Source organism: Carassius auratus, unplaced genomic scaffold (genome assembly GCF_003368295.1).
Source record: "Carassius auratus strain Wakin unplaced genomic scaffold, ASM336829v1 scaf_tig00215134, whole genome shotgun sequence".
Classification (NCBI taxonomy): domain Eukaryota; kingdom Metazoa; phylum Chordata; class Actinopteri; order Cypriniformes; family Cyprinidae; genus Carassius; species Carassius auratus.
The window spans coordinates 1-7,546 of NW_020527947.1; the positions used below are offsets into that span (position 1 = coordinate 1).

Genomic DNA, 7,546 nt, shown 5'->3' on the forward strand with positions numbered 1-7,546 from the left:
TGTGTCTGAGATAATAATGTTGATTTTTTTTATACCAGCAAGGTAGGTTTCAATCATCTAAAGCGATATTAAAAGCCTTCCATGTTCTTGATATAAGGACATGCCGGTTCAGAATAACTGGATATCTATAACTTTTCATCAGAACCTCAAGTTACGCACTAAATGCACGATAAAATATATATCTAAAATAACATTAAACCTATATATAACACAAGATACTTAATATACAGATGCACACAAACTATATATTGCTCTATAGCCTACCTCTGAAAGTCACTTTAGCGATGCGGTCCCCCTTTCCACGAAGCTCCGTGACAGTCTTCAGGTACACTACTAAAGCCATTTTAGCTTAAAATAAGATAAAATAAAATGACAATAATAAGATAAAAAATGTTTTATCACAAAGAACGCGCATCAATCTTGACCAACGCTGCATAACTTCTTATAAATCATACCCTAACTGTTTTTATTCGCTAACATAAAAACCGGGAAAAATCCTCTCATCGTATAGACTGCATCCTCTGTGCGGAAATAACATGAAAAGAGTAATTACAGTTGCTAGCTTTTCTATACGCACATGTACATTCGTCAGTTCCTGCTCCGAGACTCTCTTCACTCTGCGATGCGCCTGCGCCACTCCGCTCGAGCGCAGTGTGATGACGGATGACGCCAGCAGGGGGCAGTTCGCTCACAGTCAAAGCTCTTTATCAGAGAAGGATTTTTGCAGAAAACCAGATAACACCCAAAACGCTTTTTACTATTATTTATTATTATTCAAGGCAAAATCATAGTTTTGATATATTGTATATTAGCGTAAATTTGACAGATTAAGCTATAATAAAAACGAATGCTAGGTTGACGTTTTGTTGTTTTATCTTACTCCAAAAATATATTACAGTATTGAACATATCCCTACCTAACCTTAACCATGAGTTAATCCTAAAATCAGAGGAAATGATAATGACACAGATGTACAAGCACCAAAAAGTGATTTATAAGCCTAAACTTAACAAAATCTATAAACTGGTTCTTCATATCTGATTGGTTAATCACAATGTTGTGTCAGGGACAACAAAGATGTTGTCACAGGAACATGTCTCACTTGGTAAAATCAGGTTTCTGCGTATATGTGTACAAATATAAAGAATTTACATTTTCGAGGTATAATAGATATATAATCATTCAGATTAGAATTTGCTTAGTGAGATTGCCTTCAGTTTGTAGGCGAATTCCAAATTGAATGTAGACATAGAATGTATTATCTATAATTTTAGAACTGAATATTAAATTACACTACAGTAGCCTACTGATTACAGTTTTTCTCAGTCGCTGTTGGTACATTTCTCTAATCATTCTTGAGATTTGCAAAACAGTAAGTGCATTTCTCAAAACAACGTCGTACAGATATCAAAACACAATGGATGACCTGCAAAAGCCAGTCTCTTGCTCAAAATCCTTAGTTCATCTCTCAAAAATAAATATCTGTGTCAATGAACATGTCAGTGCCATTCAGAATGTCAAGTCCTTGTGTCATAGTTTACGGATAAGACAGTCAAATTGCTTAGTCATGTTGTTCAATTTAACAGTGGAGGGATGTTCTGATGTAAACTACTGTATTGAACAGTTTGCCATATGCTTATGTATGCCATATATCCATTTCAAAACTACACATTTACACATTACTGTTTGTGGGATGTTGATTGAAAGAGACTGGATAGAATTCCCAGTTACACTTTTACGTACTAAGTGGTGCTGACCAAAAAAATAAAAAAATAAAAAATACTTTTACAATGCCATTGTGATATAGAAAAGGAAATATGGGAACAAAGATGAAATAATTCCATTTTCAGAATTTGTAACTCTTGTGTTGTCCTTTGTCTATACAGTATAAGCTTTCCTACTGAAGATTCATGAGATGAACCTTTGAGCTATTTCAGAGAAATGGTTTATCATTGGTTTATCATCTACATTCTCTTCATTAGTCAAGATTCACTTGCACAATTCATGCCAAATTGACAAAACATCTAATAATAGTGTGTAAAAATACAAATAAAAAGTGTGCTTGGCAGTTTATGACAACTAGATTAACCATTTTGCATTTAATGACTTATACGATGAACTAAAGACTAGATGTTTTGGGGGTAAGACTATTGCACAGAAAACTGTATAATACATTTTGAGCAACATGACATTAGCAACTGATAATGTAGGAAACCGCAGATAAATGTGCGTAATCAATTGCATGAATGTACAATAGCAATCGCAACTTGTTCAAAATAATGAGAAACTGGTTTTATGATGTGTATTAATGACTAGATGATGTGGAGGTTGTACAAGTAGTTTTGAAAATTTCATTTCTGTTTTGAAAAATGCACCAAAGTGACTGAGAAAAACTGTAATCACAATGTTGTGTTAGGGACAACAAAGATGTTGTCACAGGAACAAGTCTCACTTGGTAAAATCAGGTTCTGCGTATATGTGTACAAATATAAATAATTTACAGGACATTTTCGAGGTATAATATATATATAAGCATTCAGTTTAGAATTAGCTTAGTGAGATTGCTTCAGTTTGTAGGCGAATTCCAAGTTGAATGTAGACATAGAATGTATTATCTATAATTTTAGAACTGAATATAAATTACACTACAGTAGCGTAAGTGTTACCACGAGTATACAGAATAAGGTTTGGGTAAACACGTTATAAAAATAAACAGAGCACTAGTGAGTTCTACAGGAGAGTAAGTGTTTCCAAATACTTTCCATCGCCTTGTTCTGGAAATATCTGGGTAGCCCCAAGTCCCATTCGTCCCCAGAAGAGGGAGACAACGTTTGGGAAAGAGCGCACAGACTGACGGTAGCTGGCAGCGGAGCATCCGAGCATCCCATAACCTTGCTTCCCTCAGTGTAGCGGATTGCCGTGATACTGAAGCACTGTCTGCAATGTCTCCTGCACGGGCACGAGCTCTTTCTCGGGCTCCTGGTCACACTCTGCACCCAGAGCCCACTACTGTCGGGTAGGTCAATCTGCTTATCTCTATAATTCACAAAATCAAGCTTTGTATTTTATTCAAATTATGTATAATTTAATTTTAGATTTTAAAAGTAAATCGTTAAGTATATTTTGTCTAGCTTATAATTGCCAGGGCTTTCTGTAATGATGCTGTCATCTTGTACTTTAAAGATTATTTCAAAGCACTTATGACCAATGGCTTGAATTAACCACCTGCGGTTTGTGAATCTGGACGTTTAAGTCCTGTTTTTGTTATTTATTTAAACATTTCCAGCACTAATAATGCATGATGGGCAAGACTGAACAGCTGATTGAACAGCTAAGCCACAGGCAGGTGCACAAATTATATATATATATATATATATATATATATATATATATATATATATATATATATATTTTTTTTTTTTTTTTTTAAATCAAGTCCATTTTTTATCCATTTGAATCAGTTTCAAATAAGGTGATCATATGTATGTCTACATGTCTACATGTACGAGACTAATACTTACTGTACAACATCGACTGATGCTAATGTCACCTTTGTAATTAATTTCTGTAGCTCATTTAGTAGAGTTTGTGTGCGTTTAAAAATCTATATATCCTGATTGGATTCCCTATACAGACAGACAGACAGACAGAGTGACAGATAGAGTGACAGATAGAGTGACAGACAGAGAGACAGACAGACAGACAGACAGACAGAGTGACAGACAGAGTGACAGATAGAGTGACAGATAGAGTGACAGATAGAGTGACAGACAGACAGACAGACCGAAAGAGTGACAGACAGACAGACAGACAGACAGACAGAGTGACAGACAGACAGACAGACAGACAGACAGACAGACAGACAGACAGATAGATAGATAGATAGATAGATAGATAGATAGATAGATAGATAGATAGATAGATAGATAGATAGATAGATAGATAGATAGATAGATAGATAGATAGATAGATAGATAGAAGATGGGATGTAAGTGCAGTTCTTAGTAAATGTTTTATCACATTAGGGCCAGGACAGGAAGTACAGTTAACCTCTTTAAAAGGTCACAGATGTTTTAGACATTCATTTGCTTACAGCTCTTCAAATAAATTTTAGCCACATTTTCTCTCCCTCCACATCTTTCTTTCACTCTGCCTGTCCCAACTAATTCTGAGGAGAATGCAGTGGAGCAGAGGATTCTTGGATGAGAATAGTGGTAGCTAAGTCCTACTGAGCTGTTTTAGCTGCCACGTTACAACGGGTCTTTTATTTCTCACTTGCTCTTTCAAAGTGTTTTGGAAATGTTCTTTAAATGAGGTCACCCCAGTGCTGCCTGGGACTGCCATCAGCAGCTGCATTTTATCCAGTATTCTTCTCTTTTCCTCTTCTCTCCATCTTCAACAAAACAAAATACATTCAACACAACTAAACCTTGAAGCCCCCACCTGCTCAGATATGATGTAGACAGTAAAACAAAGAAAGAAAAAAAAAACCTTCTAGATCTTAGAATGGTGCCCAACTGCAGCTTCAAAAACCGTTCCAGACATCTGCTTGACAGATAAAATATATATTGGAAGGAATGAGTCTCAGGGTTTTGTTCCACAACCGTGGGACTTTAACATCAAGTCTGTTGATATTCCGGTAAGAATGAGCTTATGTTGTGAGGTAAGAGCTCTGCCAGAGAGTGAGAGGAAGCGAAGAATCATGCCCCGACCAGCTACTGGAATTTAATCTTGCTCAGATATTAACCAAGGAATTTGCGGAAAGCCTTTGATTGACCTAGGCAAGGCTGGAGGGTTTAGAATCTGTCGATAAGTGAGTGTGCTATAGTAGCTGGCACAATGCCCACGCTCAACCTGTCACTCAGGTGCTTGAGCATTGTCTATCATCAGATTCCCTCTTATAAAACACCTGGGTATTTTGTATCTCAGGCGGTCTATCTAAAAGCACTAAGCTATTGTTGACTCAAACAATAATACACTCTAAATACTTTCTTGCATTTGTGTGAATGTCCTCCAGGCACCTGAATGAAAATAATAAGCAAAGAGTATGTTTGTGAGAGTTTATGAATGCCTTTCACTGAGAAAATGATGTCAGAGCAGCAGGTGCTTGCCCTACAGGTCTTTCTAAAAGAACTGACAACAGGACCACAGGGCATTTACTTTCACCTTCCTAATAAAGGAATGGACAATGGCCAAGGGCCACTATGAAAGAGTTTCAGGACAGCTGACAGTTCCCACATTCCAACAATCTTACATTTGTTTTAAGTATGTACATGTGATTCATGCCTTGCTAATCTAAATATTAGATTTTTTCTGTGATTTATTGAACACTGATTTGCTAATTCTGCTGATGGAAATATGTCGTCAATCTAACTGGCTTACATCGATGTCAGAATTGCGTTAGCAAATTGTGATAGTCTTGGAAACATCAGTTAGAATGGGTTAAAATTACAACGTTTATTTTTTAATAGCTGTCATGAAGTCAATTTGTAACATTTCCAGCTATTACTGCAAATTAAAAGCAATACATTATTTGTTTTAATTAAAAAAAAAACAATGTTTGAGAAAAGAATGGAAAACATGAAAGAATGTCCTTATCTGACATTAATAATATAAAAAAGCAGTCATCCACTTTACCAGGGGTTTAGTGAAAATTTCTTCATACCCTCAACATCTTTAGAGACAATATCACCAGTCTGTGCTTTTATATAGTCACAACCATTTTTTTTTATTTAAAGAAGTATATTTATTTTCCAAAATACAATAAAAAACTGACATAATTACTATTATTTTTATTAATTACATTTTTGTTTGCCTGCTCAGTAGCTGTTGTTTTAACTGATTAATTGAGGAACAGTTCTTAAAACTTCTGGAATCACAGTTAATTATCTTTTATTACTCACTGCAGAGTTACCCAAATTTGAGAACCACTGATCTAGGTGATGTCCACTTCATAATATGAGCCTCGGTTAGTTTCCTCCAGTATAAAATGTTTATTTTTGGAGAAAGATCTTATTCTTATTTCTAACAAGTCTTGATTTAATCAAAATGTGAACCCACCCTACCTCATAAATTTTTATATGGGCCAAGTCACAGACTGAAGTTTCTGTGGTCTGTGTGTGTGTGTGTGTTAGTTGTAAGTGCAATGACGTGTGATGTGGTTCCAGATTATGTGGAGAGATGTTCCATTGCCAATATTACATTATAAAGCAGTGACCGAGAGTCACATGTCAATGTACACTTAAATAAATGATAAGAGATAGAATCTCTCACTTGAATTTATGCCAGGGTCATACTGTTGTAAGGTAAACCGGCACAGTGATGAGACATTTTCTCTATAGGGTTATAAAAACAGCCTGAGCACACTAAAGAATTTCAGACAGTTTCCAGTTGAATTAACTGAGGGCTATAGCTCTTGTTTCTCTTGTTTAAGCCATAAGGAAGTTAATTTATACAACAGCTCTACATTAAACACTATGACTCCCACTAAGCGAATATTCATGCTAAGTTTACAATTTCGTTTCATTTTGCCTTGATAGATGGCCCTCTACATTACGTAATTCTGATTGGTCAATCACATAATCGCATGCATTCATGCACTCTTCGATTAATTTTGTGGTCATGATTTGGGATATATTTTGTGACAGTCACCCTCAATATCCCATACTTAGTCTAATAGTAGCTTATAAGATAGTTAATTCTTGATTTGCTGAACTTAGAAACTGCAATCTTGCAATAACGAACTCACCAGACTGTACTCTCTCCCAGGTTCTAAGCCACTGCCGCCACGCAATGTGAAGCTGACCTCGGTGGATAAGGGGTTAAAGGTCACGTGGGATCCACCCAGTGAGCTGGATGGACAGCCTGTTGACAGCTACAGCATCGGCTATGGGAAGTCCATGAAATCACTGCGCTTCGTCACTGTCGACAAGGACAGACGGTCAGAGTTACTAGAGGACGTAGGTAAGAGTGAAATTCATTTATTTATTAAATTAAAAGCTAGAGACACACATTGAGTACTTGAGCACTATTTCGGGCTCTCATGTGCATGTTGTGTTGTTTTAGAGCCTGGAGTCCTGCATTTTCTCAAGATGAGTGCAGAGAATAAGGATGGGATGAGTAAACCTGTCTACAGGGCAGAGACTCCAGGAGGTGTGTGCTTGTCTGTGTGTGTGGATAGAGACATGCATGTTTCTCTATGACTCTCTATTTTCTTCACTGTTGTACAATGATGCATGACTATATAAAACACAGCATGCACGTAAAACACATATGCATGCTTTTAAACTTAACCAAAAAGTGTGTCATGTATGTCGTTCAAACCTGTATGCATTTCTTTGCTTGTGTAGAACACATTTGAAAAATTTCCTTTTTTTTTTGTCCATTTGTTGAAAGTCAATGAGGTCCAGTGTTGTTTGGACCTCAAGTCTTCTTTTATTTTCTCCAAAAGTCATACAGGTTTGGAATGACATGATGTTAAACTTTTTACATCTAGGGCAATTTCCTTTAAGTATAACAAAACAGGAATCCCTCATCGTTGTATACA

The 7,546-nt window shown here is 36.3% G+C and overlaps 1 long non-coding RNA gene across 1 annotated transcript; it reads left to right on the forward strand.

Moving 5' to 3' along the window:
• Positions 1-2,968: 2,968 nt before the first annotated feature.
• Positions 2,969-7,233, forward strand: LOC113093762 (uncharacterized). Its single transcript, XR_003287896.1, has 3 exons — positions 2,969-3,016; positions 6,769-6,963; positions 7,066-7,233. It is a non-coding gene; the product is annotated as an uncharacterized LOC113093762 (long non-coding RNA).
• The last annotated feature ends 313 nt before the right edge of the window (positions 7,234-7,546 follow it).